General features: G+C 40.9%; 1 long non-coding RNA gene across 1 annotated transcript in view; it reads right to left on the bottom strand.

Moving 5' to 3' along the window:
• Window positions 1-521: 521 nt before the first annotated feature.
• LOC115075467 overlaps window positions 522-21964 on the bottom strand; it is an 88678-nt gene continuing 67235 nt past the window's right edge. Inside the window, exon 3 of the long non-coding RNA XR_003852524.1 lies at window positions 522-645. This is a non-coding gene — a long non-coding RNA (uncharacterized LOC115075467). The remainder of the gene's footprint in view (window positions 646-21964) is intronic.

Genomic DNA, 21964 nt, shown 5'->3' with positions numbered 1-21964 from the left:
GCACCTGTGTAAAGTAATGTTTCAGCATCCTTATTTTTATGTGCCTATTGTAAACCGTTGTGACGGAAGCTACTTAACGATGGTATAGAAAAGACTTAAATAAATAGATAAATAAATAAATAAACTTCGCTGGCAGTGATAAGGTAAGACCCGTTATCCCTGCCAGTAGCGCGCCCAATAGCGCCACCTTTCACGGTGGCACTATTGGGTGCGAAAGCCGGCAGCGATAATACTGCGGTGGTGTGATCGCTGCTGGCTTTCGCAGGCCCACCCCCCCGCTTCGTCCCCCCGCCCCCGTTACCGTGGAATTCAGTAAGCTGTGCGCCGGTAGAAAATCCAGGCCTTAGTGTGATAAGTCCCCCGTTAGTGCGCACTAAGCCCAAAATTAGGGAAACCTGAAAAAAGCACCCTTGAACCATTTAAAAAATGAAAATAAGCACAACCCCCCCCCCCCCCCGAAATGAAAACGACATGAAATAAAAATCAGTGCGCATCTCACTTATGAAAATGCTTACCTGGGCACACACTTCCAAGCCTCAGTTCATCTAGACCTCCACCAATTGATCCAGACTTTAACCATTCCACCCACACCTGCTGTTGGCTCATCCACACCTTTACCACGTGCTTCAGATCCCCACCAAAAAACTGCAGACAAAAGAGTACTCGGATTTAATATCTGAGACTTGATTAGCAGATGTAAAAGCATGTGCATGTTTGATGTATGTGCATACTCCATTTCTAAAATAATTACAAATCCTGTCTCAGAACATCCTCTTTCTATGTGCACGCTTTTCTGTACAGCAGCAACAGCTCATATGCACTCTTCCCCTTATAAACAAATTTGCTTACAGAGGCTACTTACACATGTATATGCTGTTTATATGTGCAATCCCCGCCCCCTGTAAGCCTTTGAAAATTACTCCCTCAAGATGCAAAGTTGTCTTTGCAAATAATAACATTTCATGCATAGTTTATTTTTTCTGTAAAATGTTATTTAAATGAATAGTTAATGAGCTGCTGCAATGCAAAATTATGCAAAGCAGCTTATTAACTTTTCCAGGGCAGATCAAAGTACATGCAAAATAGCCTTCATAGACCACATTTCATAAAATAACTATACTTCAATGAGGGGTATATTTATTTTAGCAAACTTTTGTGTGCTATTTTGCATATATAGAAAAATAGCATGAAAAATTCTGGATAGTGTGCACAAAATCATACAGTTTATTACAATGCCCTCTATATTTCTTAATTAAAGTCAACATTTTCACTAAGTGCTATACGTATAAAAACGTAAGAAGTGCCGTACTGGGACAGACCAAAGGTTTATCAAGCCCAGCATCCTGTCTCTGACAGTAGCCAATATGGGTCCCAAATACCCAGTGGGATCCCAAAGAATAGATCCAATCCTTCTTGCTCATAACCAGACATAAGCAGAGGCTTCTCCAAATCTGCATGGCTAGTAGTGTTTTAAGGACTCTCTTCCAGGAACCTATCCAAACCCTTTTTGAATCCAGCTATATTCACTGCTTTACCACACTTTCTGGCAACAAATTCCACAGTCTAATTGTGTAGCAAGTGAAAAAAATGCTTTCTCTGATTTGTTTTAAAAGCGCTACCCATTAATGTTATGGTGTGTAGGAAAAGGTAGGAAAAGGCAGTTTTATATAGAAGCTAAAGCCTGTTATCTGTAGTTATCAGTTAACTGATGCCTCATATAAACTCCATTAGCTGGAAATCTATAAACAAACACTCTAGCACCCGGAGAAAGGGAGAAAAGTTGGTGGAAACCTTTTTTGCATGTAATATCGGTGCCTTAATAACAAAGAAACATTTCCTTGAAGACAGAAATTGTAAACTACATTGGAAACAAAAGCTTCTGTTTCTTCTGTTAAAACATAAATCAAAGGTTAGATTATTTAGATTTGCGCTTGAGTTGTAAACTGCTGCAGCGCGATAAGTAACTTAGTCCCTGTAGTTATTTAAAAAAGGAGAAATTTAGTTCCCTTTCTTTTTGGAACTAACATCCAAATCAAATCACTGCGTAAAGGTCTCAACTTCTTGGGTTTTTTTTTTTTCTCTCTTTAAAAGTGAAGCTGCAGACGACAGCACCTTGTAAAACTACACACAGAGAGCACTGGGAGCCTAAAACCTAACAGCTTATGCTCCATGAGAGTTTACAGTCTTCAAAATGGTTTCGTCTCCCGTGATCAATACAGCTTAAGCAGTATTGATTGGTAATTGCTTGCCAGAGAACACAGTGTTGGTGTGTCTGTTCATTTTTCAGACTCCAGAACTTGGGCTAAATGGATTTTGGTCCCTTGCACCATTGTGTTGTCACCCATAATAAGTGAAGAGAGGCAGAAAATATCAAAACATGGGTTTCTTTGGAAGCTACGGCCTGCATGTGCTATTTACACAGACAGAAAACGTTGCTACAGTAGAGCAAACAGACATACAATAGAGAGAATGCATGTGATCGCTCTCATGCTGACTGGGTCAGGATCCAGTGCCCAGAGAGAAAATCTCAGCAATACTGAACCAGGACAAGTTTATTTAATAGAATAAAGGAGAACAAAGTTAAACAGGATGAAGACAATTCAGCAGGGCAAGTAACCGGCAACACTAGATGCTTAAATTTAATCCCGAAAATATTAAAACACAAAGTGCCTGTGCACACTGTTTGAATATTAGCTTGTTCCATCTAAAAAAAATGCTGTAAAGCAGTTGTTCCCAAACCTGAACTGGAGGATCCCCAGCCAATCAGGTTTTCAGGATACCTGCAATGAATATTCATGAGAGATATTTGCATGCACTTTTATAGGAATTTTTGAGTTGTGGTCACTCTGAGATTACTGTTGATTAGCAGATGGTGGGGGGGGGGGGGCGGGGTGAATGGAATAATATGCATCAGCTTTTTCTCTTCCACTCCCCTCTCCCCCCCAGCTTTCTCTCTTTTACCCCCACAGTTTCTATTAGGATTTACGAATCGCCTACATCAATACTGTAGGCGATGTACAAATAAAATAGTCACAAAATAATACAAAGACCATCACAAAACAATTGACATCTAGTCATAAGAATTCACAGGGATACCATAACAGTCCATAATCAGGAAAATGAATCATGCTAGCAAATATTCAAAGACCCAAAAAGGCTAATAGCAGGCCTGTTGAAACAGCCACATTTTCAACCAAGTTTTGAAAGCCTTCACTCCATCAGCCAGGCTTAATGCCTCTGGAAAGGCGTTCCAGAGAATAGGTGCCGCGATAGAGAAGGCTCAAGTCTCAGATGCTGCTCAGTCCAGCATGGTGCAGAGATGGTGTCTCCTTTAAAAAAGCCTCCAACAAGTGATTCTCTTTTTGTTATATGCATTGTTCCATGCTGCTCAGTATAAGTCCTGGTTAAGTTATTTTCCTTTCAGTATTCTGATATAAATATGCCACACACCAAACGGAAGGCCAAGTTAAGGCCTCCAGCTGGAGTGACTATGGCAGATTCCGGACAGAGAACTGTAACAGAATGGATAGACTCTAACTTAAATACCCCTGTAGGACAGACCGTTGGAGGAGAAGCATTAGAACGGAATGCCTCCTCCCAGGCCCTAGAAACATCCTTAAGTCCAGGGGCGCCACCTCCCCCTGGAGGAGCGGAAGGTTTCACTTCAGTAAATCCAGGGGATCTGCAGATGGAGTCCCAAAGATCTAGTGAGCGGGTGAATGAGGCCGTGCATTCTGCTAAGGAGACAAATATATCTGTGCAATTAGGACATCTGAGTGTGTTAGAAAAATCTGTGCCGACCCCCAAAGAAACAAGTACCCCAAAGACTTTTGTATCATCGGTAGAAAAACAGGATAGTATTGAAGTGTTAATAAAAACGGATTCTCAAATTAAAAAACCAGTAAATATAACGTTAAAAAGTTTGTGGAACTATTTAGTGAAATTAGATGACTCAATTAATAAATTAACTGGTGCAGTTTTGAAAACAACTAATTCGTCAGCAGAAACATATTTTAAGTAGGCTAAAGACTCTCTTGATGACTGCCTTGGTCTGATGGTGAGTCTTGCTGTAGTGAACATCTGCAATGGTCTATAGGTTAGCTAGTAGAATCATGAACCAAGTTTTAAGTGGATATCCTCTATCACTGTAAGGGAGAACACAGAGAAAAAAAGTTCAATATTCCTTAGTGTTGAGAAGTGGGGTAGCTCACTGCCATGGTTGGAGTAGTCCTTCTGGGCCAATGCTGTCACTCCAAGAAATGAGGGAGACAGAAAGAAGGAGAAGTTAGTTTCCGTGTGCTGTAGGGATAAATGTATTCCTACCTAGAAGCCAACCACAAGTGATGTGTCCTTTCTGGAAGCGGAATTAATTCCTGACTGCGAGAGGATGTAGGCATCATGACAGGATCCCAGAAATCTGGCCATGATGTCCATGATGATCCTCTTGGCATTGCAGACCACCTGCATAGTGAGGGAGTGGAAGCCCTTGTGTTTTCAGTAGGTGGTCTCATTGGCCCCTGGTGCCATTATTGGGATGTAAATGTAATAGCCCTTGAGACAGAATGGAAGTGTGCAATGTGGTAGAAATCAGTCATTATTTGCTGCTGTTGTTGTGTGCTTTGAGGGAAATATATATAGTGCTCCGTATTCTTGAGAAATGCAGCCAGGAACTTCTCAATAGATATGGAGGTGGCAGTGGCTTTTTCCAGTTGTGAACCTTAGAGATGTCTGGAAGATGCGGTGGCCAAAAATGACAGGGTAGTGGTGACTTTGACATGTGATGGCAAGGTGTGGTCCTTGCAGATGGAAGGGTGCAACTCCTGCTCTAACTGCTGGCATAGGGAAAAGAATGGTTTCTTTGTTGAAGCTGAACCTGAGCACAACTTGCTCCTCCGATAGACCCAAAAATGGTGCCCTAGTCCTGTGTATGCTCTGTAAGGGGTACCTCCTCCTCTGTTCTCTCTCTCTCCTCATTTGTTAGATTTTCTACCCTCTACCCCTCCATTATGACTCAGTCTGTCCCAGGTGCACTCAGATCCACACCCCCCCCCCCAATTATGGCCCAGTCTGTCCCAGTCACATTCAATCCCAACCCGTAGCCTGCTGCTGCATCCACTCACCTAGAGAAGCCAGTTCGCCAAACACCAACTCTAAAATCACTATGAAAGTTTGAACCTGGCGCATAAAATAGCTGTAGTAAATCTACTCACGCAGTGTTGATGATGCTTGCGTTCATGTCGTTTTTAAAATAGCAACTTACAGCTCATACATGCAAACCGCTTCTTTTCATGCCCCTAACATGCCCACCTTTTTCACGCATGGAAGGCGGATTTACACACCTATGTGACCCTTTTAGAAAACACAGATTACGTGCAGATGCCTCACGGATTACGTGCAGATGTGTAACGTTTTGAAAATTCACCCCTAAGGAATTAAAACGAAAGTTGCTTAGAACAAGGTGAATGGGGCTTTACTGATGGCTCAAACTTTCTTACTTTGGATCAAAGTCCTTTTGTCCAGTTGTTGGAATATTCCTGCTTTATTTGCTCTCTGAACTGTAGATGTTTAACAGTAGACAGAATGTTTTATGATGCATGAGGAGGCTCTGTTCATCCATGGTTTCTGTTGACTTCTCTCTTTTGCAGACATTTGTAAAAAAAATTCCCCAGATGAGATGATCTTGCAGCTTGCCTTTTGAAATACTCAGCAAAATCGCTAGGTTTAGCCAGCTGGTGAAGGTAAACAAACTGTAAAACTTTCTTCGAGGTGTTGAGTCTCCTTGTTGAACTGAAATCTCTGAATGGTTTCAGATGGCCTGAGTGAGCTTTTAGCACAGCCACCTTTATGCCATAAGGTTTATTTGTGAGTGAAGTCAGAGACACTAATGAGCAGATTTATTTATTTCCAGGCATTTTTATACCGCACAGGCAGAAAACTGATCAGGGGTTCACAGTATCATCATAAAGCAATATAGAAATCATCACAATACAGTCAAATAAAAACATAAATTCCTGAACAGACTACCAACTTTATAATATTCTTGGGTGGAGCCATGCTTTTTCTTCCTAAATGACAGATAATTGGTCTCCAACCTGATGTCCACAGTGTAGGCCCAAACACTGAAAACATCCTATTCTGAAAGGCTACTTTTTTGATTGCTTCTTCCCCAGGGATGACAAACAAAGTGCCAGTTGCATATAATAAATTACAGCTTGGAAGATGCCTACTTACTACTTACTAGCATTCATAAATAATTAGCTCCCTCATCTCGGGCCACCTTATCCATCAGGGACATGATCTTACATTTTATCCTTTCTCTGATGGGGAAGCCAATGTAATTCATTTAGGAGTTGGTGTAGCACGAAGTCTCATTGGGCAAGCAAAGATCAATCTGGCCGCCATATGCTGCATTACCTGGAGCCACTGAATGTTCTTTACTGTCACTCCCATCATAAGCCCCATTACAATAATCAAACACCGACATCGCCAATGCCCGAGGTAGTATCGGAAACACTTGAGATTTTATCAAACCCCTGATTTTCTTTAATTGATATAACTTCAGAAAGACCTTTCGTGCCATCAGTGAGATCTGTGGTTCAAAAGACAGCTTTATCATCATACTGTACCCCCAGGTTTCAGATTATTGTCATACACAAACGAGGTCTCACCCATTTCTAAATTTAAAGATCTGGGTATCTCTGAGGTTGTAAACAACATCCATTCTGTCGTTCCCTCAGAAGTTGTGTTGAATGGACTGTGAAGGTGGGAAGAAGGACCCTAAGGAGCAAGAAGGTCATAAGGCCATAAGACTCCAGAGGCAGAACAATGTTGGCCACCCCATATGGTGATGGCACAAGAGAGGTGCAGAATTAGCTGGGCCCATGGTTACAGTGGAAGTGAGAGCAGTGTCAGTTGGATCAGCACAGCAGGAAGAGAGGAGAACTGAACAAGAGCAGCTTCAACTGGATCTACAGGCCCAAAACAGGAAACAGAGGAGGTTTCTTAAATATTGGGCCTGCCCAAGGATGAAGCTACTACTCTTGCTGCTGCTTGTGTGTTTGAGGAAGAGGAAAAAAGAAAGCGAGAGCATGAGTGCATATGTGTTTGTGAGAGTGTGTGTGTCTGTGTGTGTGTGTGAGAGAGAGAGAGCATGTCTGAGAGCATGTGTGTGTCCGGTCATGTGTGTGTGTGAGGGAAAGAAGAAAAAGTTTGTTTCTGAGGCCCCCTCCCCACTAATCCACGACAATCTCAGGGTGAATGGAAATCAAAATTTCCCAGTATGGAGAGCAAGAGATTTTTAAAAATCTTTATTAGTTTTAATTATTGGGTGTTATCTGTTATATCTGTTGGTTTGAAATATTTTATTGGTGTTTGGAAAAATTATAATTTGCATATGAGTTTTTAATTATTGGATGATATTCTGTTCAATATCAGTTTTGAAATATTTGTTTATTAGTGTGGTTTATTATTATGATAGATGTTTTCTATTTCTTGATTTTATTTGATGTTTTGAGGAATGTTGGGGATTCTGTTTTTCCATTGTTGTGCTGCATACAGAGTCTGGCTTGTAGTGGTTACCTGTTCAGCTTTTGTTTGCATAATATTTCTATTTATTCTTTATGGTGTCCTTATTCTGTATTTGGCGAGGGACAGTCTGTGTTCTGCATGTGCAACTGAGGTAAGGTATTCTGCTAGCTTCTAGTTTTTGTGTGAGGATCTATTACAGCCTGACTTGTTCTGCTTTCCTAATAGAAGGAGAAGTATATTGATGTTATAGGATTTGTGGTGTTGTCGTTTCATAGGTAGGGTTGTTACTGTTTGATTTCCTTCTGTTAGTGCTGTTTTGATATAGGAGATTTACTATGTTATAACTATAAGTCAGTTTACCTATAGCTTTTTGAAGGCCAACCTTAACACGTTTCAAAAGACTTAACACTCTATGAGTTCCAAGTAACTCTTTTGCAGGGTTTTCTAGTTCATGCCACAGTATTGCTTTAAATACATGATATAAGGTTGTATATGATATTTTTACTGCAATGTCCTTTTTCATGTAAAATCTCTATTATAAAAGCATAGAGGATAATGTCCTGGTGAAATCACTCGCCTTGCTCATTGCTCACTGTTCTGTAATTTGGTGGAATAAAACCTGATTGAGTGCAAAAAATGTATCATTAGTGCCATGTTGCATCCAAAGCTTTTGTATGTCTTGAGGAGGTTTTCCACCAACTCCTTGCTGTTTCCACTAACTGGAAGGATTTCCATCCCGTCTTTTCCTTGTCTCACAATGCACGCTTTAAATGCATCATCTCCAGGAAGTTCACGAATCTGAGGGCCAACAAAGATACCTTCCTTTATGTTAGCTTCACTTAACCTCGGGGATTTACCACCGAGGTACTTGAAGGCTGCTTTAGTTTTGTCCATGGCCTTGATAAAGTTCTTCCCAGCTTGATGTCCATACCCGTCATAGATATGTATTCATAGATTCAGTCAAAGATGTTTATTAGTCATTTCTGGTTTAATTTGAGATCTTTTCCATTCTTAACTCACTTATCCTCCGCAGTTCCCCAAGTCAAAGGTCATATATACTGACTCAGTAGCAAATCTTGAAAACTAAAGCCAATCAACAATTTGAAGCAGCATTTTCATTCTCAGTGACTTATATTTAGCAAAACTTGACTACATTCATTTTGGAAGCATTTTGGTCCTAGATCAGTGGTCCTTTATCTAAGTTATCTGGGTAAGTTAGCCTCACCCAGAAAGCCCCTGGAATGCCTCCAATTTATCCAGGCAAGATTTATTCAGCTGGAAACATATTTGGATAAGTCTGATGTGGTTTGTCTGACTAGGCCCTGAATTTAGCTGGACAAACTGTTTCAATAAGGACCTCTACATGAACGGAAACTGAATTAAAAAAAACATCCAAAACAAAAAATTGAGCCAAAATGAACAAAATGTCCCTGCACATCCGTATTAGCTTTCCAAATTGTTTTGTCATGCTGACTGGTTACCTTGAGGTCCTCAGAGAAGAGAGAGAGAATGTTTTGCAACTGTAACATAACAGGTGGATTTCACTTTTTGGGAGTCTGTTTCATCTAAACAATAAAATCTATTACATTTTATTGCAAAAAAAAAAAAAAAATAGTTTGCAGTAATAATCATTTTTTGTACCTTTTCCACAATGTCTAGTTCACATATGTTATGAAATCGTTGTACCTTTTTGAGGAAGTAAAGAAATAAAAAGCCTTAAAGATCTTTATTTTATATTTTGGTTCACTCTTGCATGTTATTTTCATGCTTCCTTGTTTTCTGTATTGTGCATGCATTTTTTTAAATCTCTTTAGCCAGAGAGTGGAAACTTGACTATTGTTTCAGGGATTTCAGGCACTAGACCTGCTCGTGTCTTTTCACAGTGATGCAAACCTGCAGGATTTGCTTATTTTCCTGTGATCAAGTTAATCCTGTGAGTCCTTGAATTGATTTTGCTGGGATGCTATGGTACCGGGTACCCACGGGTTAAAAAACAAATGTATGAAGAAGACCTAAAGACAATACACACTCAGCTTTTCAGCTTCTAAGCAAGTTCCTGAGATAAGAGCCTCTCTAAAGCACCTTCCCCATGCATCCAAACAGATTTCAGTAGGCAATGTGACTTTGCAGCGGCGGACATCTGCTTCTGCTGGAGCTCTTATCACTGTGAAGCTAAATAAATTGAGTGCGCCCGAGGCAAGCCGTGCAGGTCCCCTCCAGAAATATCATATCGGCATGCAGAAATCAGAAGCCCAGTTCCATTAATCACTCATCATAAAGCAGATAAGGGGCAATGCGTCTTGACTTCTGCAGAGCTTCATCAGCATTGCTTGTGACTCATACTGAGGACTCACAGGATCAAAAGTAAGAATCCCAAGGAGATTTTCAATAGAATGGCTGACCTCTGCGGCTGACGAGGCATTTCTGCACCACGTTCTCGTGCATTTTATAGAAGGGATGCTACTTTTTAATACTTTTTGAGCATATATTTTTTCAACTTTGTCAGAGCTAGCCTAGCCATATACCCTAGTTGCTGGAGCTTCTAGCTGTGAATTAAGCTTAAGATCGCCAAACACTTTCCAGCCTGACTTCCATCCTCACTGTACAGCAGTGATCTTGACAAAATCCTGTACTCAGCTTCCTTCTGTGTCTGTCTTACTATTTTTCACTTAAATTATAAGCTCTTAGCATTAATTTGCTCTCTGCATGCACAGAGCTCTGTACACTGAAGAAAAAACAAACAAACCCACCAGGTATGCTGCAGAATTCAGAAGTACATATAGCAAGTAGTAATACACACCTTGTACAAATTCAAAATGCCCACTGCTCAACCAAGGGCTGTTTCACACTAGCCCCACACCCTGCCAGCATGGGAGGAACAGAATTAGCATGTGGCTATTTTAATGTTGACAGTCAAATAACTTTATGCTACATATCGGTATAGAAGTGGCAAATATCCTTGGCAATAAAGAGCATAATTATGCAATTTTGTGTATAAAGGTAAATTACCAAGATGTTCCATTATCACTGCCACTGGAATTAGCAATTTACTTTTAGACCTAAACTTTTAGGATTTTTCCATATAAACTTAAGTTTACATCTTGCAGGCTCTCATTCCTTCTGTCAGTAGTTTTGGTTCTTGAGAAAGGTAACACAGTAACATTATAAATGATGGCAGAAGATGACCAAATTGGCCCGTCCATTCTGCTCGGTTGCTATTCTTCAACTTTGTGCAGATGAGCATATAAATTCCCACACTCAGAGCCACACTAGCTCCCTACTCCCATGTCTTTGATCTGAATTTTGAACCCTTTTCGTACCATTGACCTTCATATCACTCCCAGAATCTGATAAAGTAGTTAGTTGTATTTAATTTAATAAAACCCCTTTAAGAACCAAGGTAATGTAGAATAAAATAACATTTGAAATACAATTAATAACCAAACTGGTATACTGGTAGGCCATTTCAGGCTTTGTCATCCTCATCTATGATTCTTATATACGACCAACACTAAATCCAACACCCGGGTCCTCTGCCATGTTCTCTAATAATTCACATAGCTAATGAGACAAGCAAAGCAATTGTCCAAAACATCCAGCGTCTCCATGCTCATTTAACCTTGGGTTTCACAGTCTGACCGCACTCTCTTTCTATAAAGGACAAAAAGACTGTGATGATCACTATTTGCGCAAGGTTCGTCCAGCATGCTTCACTGCCGATCTGTTCTGACCCTGCCTACCTCTGGATTTAGGAGGGGCAGAATCCAATGGTCTCTCTGTTGAGACTGCCAAATCAGGTGGTGATTGAAGTTAGTGGTGTTAATGATTTAGGCACCTATTTTCCACAAACTGAGGGAATGTGAGGCCACCAATCTATTTCACATAGCGATGAAATGGGAGTCGGCCGCTAACATCTTTCAGTCAATGCCATTCTGGGAGAGATTCAAACCTGGCAATAAAACGGTGGAAGGCTTTGTATTGATAAATCGATCTACTGAGCCAGAGCAGCAGAGTTTTTTTTTCCTGTTTCTTTGAAGTTGTCCCTTGAGACTTGCTTTTCACTTTTTAAACACTTTACTTTAACCAGTTAAAGAATCTGATCTGTTCCAGAAAAAGTAAAAAAAGTTTCCATGTATAGTCATGCTTTCTCCCTTAGATAGTCTTAGCTTTGTCAGCTATGCTGAATTTCTTTTGCATGTTAATGTAGGAATGTTTTACTTTGTAAACAATTTATTGGAAATTTGCAGAACAGAAGAATGCAGAAATAAATACAGTAAGTGGGCGTACATAAATGCCTCTGAAAACAAGGTGCTTGGCTCTAATTGTACTTTCCTGGTAACCCATTTAATCTGTTTATGCAACTATAACAAAGTAACTAGGGAAGGGTTGTTTGTGAATAACAGGACCAAACCTGTGCTACAGAAAGGAGAAACAGAGCAGGCAAAGAGTGCAAGTCATGTAGCCACACTCCTACTTACTTATAAAGAGGCCAATGCAATAAAGTGCGTCCAGCTTTTTGAATGGTTGGACACACGCTTTGGACACGCATCCATAACCCCCGTTGCAATAAGGGGATCAGCGCATCCAAAATGTACGTCCATACTCGCACGTAGATAATAGTACTCATCAATATGCCAAATTCCATGTAGACGAAGCTATTAGCTGTTATCCCGTGACGCAATAAATTATTGCTCATCCAACATGCCCTTGTTAATGCGTCAAATTTAATACCAGCCCCGGGACTGGTGTTAAGCCTTGTTAATAATTTAGAATTTTATTGAAAGTGTAAACATCAAACAGTATATACAAACAACAATGTTTGTCATTTTGAAACACAAAAAATATAATAAAGGTATATACTTTCACATGAGTTTTGTGTTTTAATTACTCCCCATCCTTCCCTCCCTCCCTTCCCCCAAGGTAGAGCTGGAAGCAGAGAGTAAGAACAATAACCAAACCTCTCCCAAAGAGAAATGCTCATATCACCAGTGTACAATAGAGCTACGGATGTAGGCCAGCTACCTAGACATGCGTGACAAGGGCTCACAAAAACACAAAAATTCCTGCTTTCTGTGTTGCCTCCTTCTTAGTATTGTGATGATAGGAGGAACCACAGAAAGCTGTAGCGTGACAAATAAGAAAGGGTAAAAATATGAAAAGGCAAAAAAAAACCCTCTGGGTGCACGATATACATGCACAATATATACGCTCCAGGCAGTGTATATTGTCCATGCATATTGTGCCAGCAGAAACCGTATTGAGCATTTGTTTTCCAAACCCACACACATCCATAGTTCCTGGGCGCCCAATGCCAAGGACGCACTAGGGACAGACAATTTTATCTAGCGTATCTTTTTCAGCGCGGCAGCTCTTTTACCTATTGCATCGGGAGCTCAAGAGAGGTGAATGTGCAAACATTATAAAATGGGCATCCAGTTTGGATGCCCATTTTTTCGCACACTTTATTGCATCGGCTCCTAAGTCTTTTCCTTGGCTCAGAGAAGGGAGGGGGAGCCAGAGGGCAGAAATATTTTTGTGTAGCTGATGCCAAGTCAGGTAAGGGAAAGATTGCAAGGAAGGAGGTAATTTTCCCTGGTGTAGGAAACATTTCTCCTTGATAGTGCCTTAGATAAATCCAAGCTGGGCTCTCTATTTGTAGCAGCAGGAAGTTTTGCTGAAATGGGTTTTGTTATGAATCTCCCATCCCATTCAGGTCTTAGGCACTGGGACAGCCAGGGACAGTCAAGGGTTCCCCAGGGTTTCTACACAGGGGGAAAAAGCAATCTTTTCAAGGTCCTTAGGGTTCCTGCCCACCAAACACCCCCAAAAGACACTCTCCACATCTGTGCTGTTGCTTGAAAATAAAATCCTTTACTGTAACTGATGGCAAGATAAAGAAAGTCCATAAACTTGGGCCCACTTCAGGATGATGCACCAACACTGTTACAAATCCACAGTGCAAATAGATTTGCTTTGTTTAAAGATATCGGTTTGGGCTTTGGATCGGGCGCTTCGCGGAAAATTTCGTTTTCCCACGGTTCGTTTTTTTTTTCTGGCAATTTTTGATGAAGTGCATTAGTGCGCATTAAGGAGCCTTACTGCACACTAACAACCAGTTAGTGCGCACTATCTCAGCATGAGTGCGCAGTACACCGAACGAGATAGTGCGCACTAGCTAGATGTTAATGCGCATTAAGGCCCATTAGTGCGCACTAACAGGTTAGTTAGTGAGCCCTAATAGAACTTACAGCACACTAAGTATGTAGTAGTGCGCTGTAACTAATGTTAGTGCACACTAAAAAATGCAACTTAAAAATTAAAAAGTATCAATTCAGAGAAGTTTGTTAGCTAGAACAACAGTGTGCACTAATTAGTATTACTGAGCACTAAGAGATATGCAGTGTGCAGTAACTCTGTTAGTGCGTACTAACACGAAATATGAATTTTGCCAAAATTTTAGCAAAAATCGCTTCGTATATCGGCGCTACCGAACCATGATGAATTAGACAATATTGTTGACATTGTCTAACTCGTGAAAAACAAATGTACATCCCTATAAATTACAGCATCCTCTCACTCTCCTTCCCAGAACAGGTCAGCTCTGCCCCCCACCCACTCCCCACTTAGTACCAGTTGGGTAGCGCAAATCTTTTCCTCAAAAGTTCCTTTTGCTCTTCTATTTCTCTTTTGTGAGTCTCTGGCTGATTTTGTTAAAATGAGGCTTTGATTATGGTGAACTTTCTCAGGCAAGATGCCTCTCCTCTGGCATCTGCCAGTACCCTCATCCCCAGCTTTCAGGGGAAATGCTTTCCTCCTCAGTACTCCAAGCTTTGACTCTGGTGGACTTTGCCAGGCAGGCTGCCTCTCCTCTGGCACCTGCCAGTAAACCTGCCAGTTAAGAGGACTTTTCCCAGAATGGACATTTCTCCATGTTGTCTTGTGTGTTTGTGCTTAGTTGCAGGTTTGCTGAGGAAGCCTGGGTTGCCCAGTTGGGCTAAAGCCTTATTAGAAATTTGGACTTAAGGGGAGAAATCCCTGAAAGTGATGACCTATTTTAGTGAAAAGAACAAGAAGAATAGAAGCTCACAGGAAAGCCCTACAGTTGATTTAAGGACTATGAAATGATTTATGTTTTGAGATAGTCGATGTGTGGAAATGTGTTGGGAAAAATATATAAAACAGATTTGAAAACATTAAAAAATGTGAAAATATTGTGTAGAGATCCACTGGTCTCCACTAGATGGCCCTAGAGCCCTGTCCTAGGTATTTCACTGTGGAGGGAGATAACATTTCTAAACAGCACCTCCCCTTGAGACTGGCTGGGAATGGTAGCTCCTTAGTTCATCAGGGGGAGGGGCTTGTGGCTTGGAGGGTGTGGTCATTTGAGTTTAGCTTCTGAAGGAGAAGGAGCTGTTTTCAGGTTTCTTGTTTTGTGATAGGACCTCCTTGTTTAACTTTTCTTTTGTGAGGAGAATCTCCTGCAGTGTAACACTTGCCTGCTAGAACTTGTCTCCAATTTTCAGTAAAGAGACCCTGCGACAGAAAAGGGGTTATATACATTTTTGGGTGCATTATTACTATTTTTTTCCATAATTAAAATACAATCTTACTGAAGAGGAAAGGGGGAGGTTGAATAGCCACAAATATATGTATGGAATAAAAATCTGCACATTCTCCCTTCTGTGTCCCAGGGTATGTTGATGAGATTACTGCTCATAGGCTCAAACGAAAAAGCAAAGCAAAGCAAATACTTGTCAGCTTCTTCTTGCAGAGGGTAGCAGTGCAGGAGACTGTAAGAACAACAGATGTGCTTCAGCCTTCTCTTAAATCTCATCTCTGAGTAAGGCCCCACCACTACAGCATTTCCTGAACAGTCACCAGCTGATTAGTGTCAGCTAATGCTTGAAATACACCATAACATGCTGTGTGCTGAAAGAAGATGCACTTTCATTAATGCATAAATAGGTACATTAGGAAGACTGACATGGGTATATTACCTTCCCTTTATTCGGTATTTTTTTTGCCGTAAAGCACTAAAGGAATACATTATGTACCTGACAATTTGTCTCTCTGTGTAATTTTTTATCTGCACATTAGACAGATAAGTTTTCATACAAGAGCAGACGAAGAAGCCCGACACAGAAGGAGAACAGCTGGAGAAGCTGATGGCTGAAGCATTGTGGATAGTGGTGGTCCACAAGCCATGCCAGCTGAAGAATAAAGTGGGGAGCGGCTGTCAGAGTAGTGGTGTCCCCTGGCCCCACCAGCTGAAGAGCAAAGGGAGGAGCTGGCTGCTAGAGCAACATTGCTCTCGGGGCTCCCCAAATCCCAATGACCAACGAATAATGCGCCTCGTGCCTCCTTAAAGAGCCATGGAGAACTGAAGACCGGCAGCTGCTCGGTCCCATCCTCCTGATGTGCTGGCTCCTCCTGATGAAGACAGCTGGAGAAAGCTAGGAGGCCAGGGTGATGAATTAGGAAGTGGAGGGGAGTATAACAGAAGGCTGACAGGGCCGGAGAGAGAACGAGAGAGAGAGGGGATGTGTGGAGCAGAGATAATAAAAACTAGGTGGTATGACTGGATAGGGAGGAGAGAGAACACAGTGAGAAAGGTGAGTGAATAATGTGGAAGAGAGAAGAGTAAGTAGTGAGGGAGATGAATTCATGAGAAGAGAGAAAAGAATGGGGGTGTGGGGGAAGCATGAGGAGTGAGTAGAGGAAGAAATAGGAAACTGAGGGTGCATGGGGAAGAGAGGAGAATGAAGGGGTGAATGGTTGGGTCCAGAGGGGGAGAAAAATGAATGTAAGAGAATTGCCATATTGGATTAGACCGAGGGGCCATCAAGTTCAGTATCCTGTTTCCAACAATGGCCAATACGGGACACAAGTACCTGGCACAGGATCCTAAACAGTAGACAGAACTCATGCTGCTAACAAACAGGGATAAGTTGTGGGTTTTCTCAAGTCTATCTGGTTAACAATAATTTTTGGACTTCTCCTCCAAGAACTTGCCCCAGCGTTTTTAAAACATAGCTATGCTAGCTGCCTTTACTGCATCTTCTGACAATGAATTCCAGAGATTTTGTGCATTGGGTGAAAAAGAATTTTATCTGATTTATTGTATATGTGCTACTTACAAACTTCAAGGACTGTCCTCTAGTTTTTGTATTATGTGAAAGAGTAAATAACCACTTTCACATTTACCTGTTCTATTAGTGGAATGATTTTATAGACCTCTATCTTATCCCTTCTCAGCCGTGTCTTCTCCAAACTGAACAGCCCTAACCTCTTTAGCCTTTCCTCACAGGGCAGCCGTTCCATTCCCTTTATCACTTTAGTTGCTCTGCTCTGTATCTGTTCCAATTCAGCTATATCTTTTTTGAGATGCAATGACCAGAATTGGACTCAGTACTAGTCTAGAGCAATACAGGTGTATTATGACATTCTTCATTTTATTCTCCATTCCTTTTTTAATAATTACTAATATTCTGTTTGATTTGCAACCATTGCCACACACTGAGCAGAGGATTTCCAAGTATTGCCCACGATGATATCCAGATCCTTTTCCTGGGTTGTAACTCCTAAAATGGAACCTACCAACCTGTACCTAGAGTGTGGGTTACTTTTCCCTATATGCACCACTTTGCTCTTGGTATCAACAAACAAGATAGATGCCAGATGTCCTTTATAAGCATTTATTGTAGTGGAGACGTAAAAATGCCCGACTCAGGCCGAGTTTCACCACAACTCAAGTGCCTGCCTCAGGGGCTGTTTGTTGATACCATTACGGCTTTCATAGATCGCCTCCCTTCTTGTTTTGTGGGTCCATTTTGCACTTGTCCACATTAAATTCCATCTTCCATTTGGATGCCCAGTCTCGTAAAGTCTTCCTGAAATTTCTCACAATCCTCTTGTGATTTCACTATTTGGAATAATTTTGTGTCATCTGCATTTGATCACCTCACTTGTTGTTCCGTTTTCCAGATTATTTATATTAAAAAAGCATTGGTCCCAGTACAGATCCCTGAGGCATTCCATTGTTTACAATTCTTCACTGAGAAAACTGACCATTTAGTCCTATCTTTTAACCAGTATGCAATCCACAATAGGATATCACCTCCTATCCCACGCCTTTTTATTTTTCTCAAGAGTCTCTCAGTTTGTCTGAAAATCCAAATACATAATATCTATTAACTCACTATTACCCACATGTTTATTAACCCCCATCAAAAAAAGTATCAGATTGGTGAGGCAAGACTTCCTTTGGGTAAATCCATGCTGGCTGTGTCCCATTAAACCATGCCTTTCTGTGATTTTACTCTTTAGAATAGTTTCTACAATTTTTCCCGGCACCGAAGTCAGGCTCACGGGTCTATACTTTAATTTCCCAAATCACCCCTGCAACCCTTTTTAAAGATCATCTTCTCGGTGGCCACCTTCCAATCTTCAGTGTGTGGATAGTGAGGTTGGAGAGGAATGCATCTGGATGGGGTGGAGAGTGGAAGAGGAGAGAGAGCCGCATGGGATGGAATGCAGGGTGTGCACTCGCCAAGAACAATTGCACTCTCCACATACTCCTGCCATTTGCACCCATCAAAACATACTAAGGGGAGAGCAGCTATAGGTGGCTGCATTTCAAGCTTGATGACTACATGCTAGAGGCAAATAATATCTTTTGTAAAGTTTATGCAGTCTATGGAGAACATCTTGCTACATTATGTGTCTATAAAGTCAAATCCAGATGTTCAATAGCAATTCATTTTAATAATATACATCTTTTGCAGCAGCAAGGGACAGAGCTAGAAACTTTTATAGAATATTTATAGCCTTTAAACCTTCAGATTTTAAGTAAAAAGAAATCTTTAACGCCATCCAAAGGTAAGTTAATTGTTAATATCTGCAAATAGCTAAATATCTGCTGCCAGAACTGCTTAATTATAAGGCAATGAAATGAACTGTCTCACAGGTAATATTACATTTTTTTGCAAGGGCCAGATTCCAAAAATCTTATCTCATCTGTAGCGTGAATATCAATAGATGCCACATGTAAGATTCTAATCTGCATTTCCCTTCCTTGGGCATCCCTTTATAGGATGAACTTATTTAAAGAATGATAGATGCTCAAAAGCAACCAACATATTCATATTCTCTGAACAAACTTTACTATTAGTTTAGAATAGATTGGTTCTCAATCTGATCAAACATAATTTATGCCAAAGTGAAATTGTATTATTCATTTTCAGTGCTTTTATTAAATCATGATTAGGTAATAGAGATAGACAGTTGTGGGCCATAATGCAAATACAGTGTCTGACTTGTAGGTAAGCAAAGAACTGATTGATTCATTGGGTATATGAAATACATAATCATTTTTAGCAAACAGCAATAAGGAATCATACGTTTTGTCAATCAAATCAGCATGTATTTTAATTCATTTTGTAGTGCATTGAGAACATATCACACAAAGCAAATACCCTCTAGACCTGCTCTAGAACTCCAGTACACAAAACAACTAGAAACAGAACAAGGTTCCAAGTCAATCAAAAGCACTTTTTATAGCTGAATCAATTTAGTCATAATAATATCACAGACAATCTTATAAACACAAAATAGGCTCGGCGCGCACAGGATTTACGCGCGTAACCCTTTGAAAATCCGGCCCTATATGCGTAAATATACTTGGAAATTTGCTATTTTTATATGCATAACTCCTTTGAAAATTCACTCCAAAGGGCTGAAGTTTCAAAAGGTTTTATGCACATAAATGTACTTTTGAAAATTCTTATGATATGCTACTTTAATACACATAACTCTTTTGAAAATTACCTAAGAGGAACTTAGTGAGCTGCAAGCTGATTTTCAACAGGAATCAGCCTGTAGAGTTTCCCTTTGAAAATTGCAGTGAGCAGGAGCCAGCGAGGACTCTTTACCCTAAATACTTTGCAGATGCAAAAGGATAAGTTGGGACAAAGTGCAGGAAATCTTAGGTTAGTTCAAGGTATCGCCCTTAATTCTCCATATCTGAGTGGACTAACATAGCACCCACGATTCTTTGTTCAAAATGAAACCTCCATGCTTAGTTTCTCTGGCCTGCTCCTGCCTCCAGTGCCACTCTAGTTATCATTTGCCATATTCTGTATCTAACCGAGCCCCACAATTTTTCTTTCATGGGAGGGGGGGCAGTTTGAAGTGGTCCATTTCGGCCCTGTTTGGCCTTGGCTCTGCCAACCCAGATAGGCTCGGGCCCCAGGGTTGTCTGGTGGGGGAAGTGGGGTGGTTTGAAAGCCTTGGGGAGACCACTTAAAAAAAAACAACAAAAACTGAACCAAAGTTACCCAAAACGTTTTGAGCAAGGCCATTTTGGTTTGTTAAATTTGTAAGGAACTGAAAAAGGGGCCTCTATCAGTTCGAATGTGCCATGTGTTTAAAATAAACGCACATCCCTAACAATCACATGTGCCAGACTTACTTTAATACAGATTTGCAGCAAGGGGACTACGTATGGATATCTAGTGAACAGCCTCAAGGGGGCAGTAAGCGATACTGTCAATGCTAACAGCAGCCTTCAAGAAGAGCAGGTAGTAAAGAGCATGACAGATGTCCCTGGTCTTGTACCTCCTGGTCTGCCCTCAACCCCAGTCCCAGCACCCAAGAATCCATAGCGGATGAGGGGATCTCATGAGACATCGGAGGTCCACTTTGGAGTTCTGAAGCATCAGTGTTTTCTAGAAAGCATTCATTGTCAGGTTACCATCAGTAGAGGAAAGGCCATCTTATAAACAGTGGAATGTGGCAACGTCTGTAAAAACAACCTTCAGCGTTGTTTTCAAGGGAGGCTGCTAGTAAATGTCTGGTGACCTCCTCTTCCACTCAAATCAGCAGAAACAGGAAAGCCAGGGAAAAGGGTAAATCCATCTCCTAAGCTAACCCCCTCCCCCCCCCCTTCTTTCCTCATTGACGTGGCAGCAAGCCTCCAAGGACCAGATGGAGGAGTTTTACTGCATCACCGTCCCAGGCTAAGAGGCAGCCAGCATCAAAGATGGCGACACAGTGTATTTATTATTATTTTTTTTTATTTTAAATCTTTTCTATGCCGTCGTTAAGCTAGGCACCGTCACAACGGTTTACAATAAGGCACATAAAATTAATGATACTGAAATCTGTCAGATTACACAGGTGCCATAAGGTTCGGTAGCATAGTTTGTAATCAATATCAATTGTTAAATGTGATAAATCATGTCCAGGTCTCTCTATCAGTTTAGAGTACAAAACTAGCTTTATAATTGTAACTTATCCTTTAGGGATGCATTATTAATTTAAAAAATATACACTTAGTGACTACTGCCGTGTGTGAGGGTGTTCAGTTATTCGTACCTTGCACTTCCCTGGTTTCTATTTTCCCTTCTCTTTTTGATAAGCTAGTTTAAAGAGCCAGGTTTTTTTAATTTTTTCTAAAGGTTTTGTTTTCTCTTTGTAACCTTAACTCCAAGGGCATGGAGTTCCATAGTATGGGTCCTGCCAGGGATAGCGCCCTTTCTCTTACTTGTGTTAGTCTTGCTGTTTTGACTGATGGAATAATTAGGAGTGCTTTGTTGGCTGATCTTAGGTTTCTGTTAGGGACGTGTATGCGAAGGGCTGTGTTCAACAGTCTGCTTTTTCGTTATGTATTAACTTATGTATGGTGCATAGTATTTTGTACTGTATTCTTTGTTCAATGGGAAGCCAGTGTAATTCAGCCAGTGTTTCGGTAATGTGGTCTCTTTTACTTTTGCCAGTCAAAATTCTAGCAGCTGTGTTTTGCAAAATTTGTAGTGGTCTTAGTGAGGTGTATGGTAGACCTAGTAGAAGGGCATTACAGTAATCAGTGCTTGCAAATATCAACGCTTGTAGTACTGATCGAAAGTTGGCAGTTGTTAGAAGTGGTTTAAGTCTTCTGAGAACCATGAGGTTGGAGTATCCTTCCTTTACTTTTAAAGACATATGTTGTTTTAAGCTTAGTTCTGTGTCAATAATTACTCCCAGGTTCCGTACTTTTTCTGCTAATATTATTTGTTGGTTGTTATTGAGTGTGATTGAGCTCTGTGTGATCTCCATATTTTTTCATTCTAAAAGTAGGAATTCTGTCTTCTCTATATTAATTACTAACTCCATTTGGTTTAGTAGCTGTTTTATGATATCGAGATACATGTTAGTGTGACGGGGTCACTATGCCAGCCCGGGCAGGTAGAATAAAGCCAGGAACAAAAACTCCCTGGAACCAAATTCCTAGAAGGAGGGGGAGGAAAACCCAGGCGACACAGAGTCAAGGATATACACTGGTGGCTTCCCCTGTAACCATAGAGACAAACCCACAGGTGTGGGAGGTTAAGGGTGGGACTTCCCCGGAGCCAATCAGCTGGCAGAGGAGGAGGAGTTACAGAGTATAAAAGAGACTCCC

Source organism: Rhinatrema bivittatum, chromosome 13 (genome assembly GCF_901001135.1).
Source record: "Rhinatrema bivittatum chromosome 13, aRhiBiv1.1, whole genome shotgun sequence".
NCBI classification, from domain to species: Eukaryota; Metazoa; Chordata; class Amphibia; order Gymnophiona; family Rhinatrematidae; genus Rhinatrema; species Rhinatrema bivittatum.
This window is presented reverse-complemented; position numbering and strand designations above follow the sequence as displayed.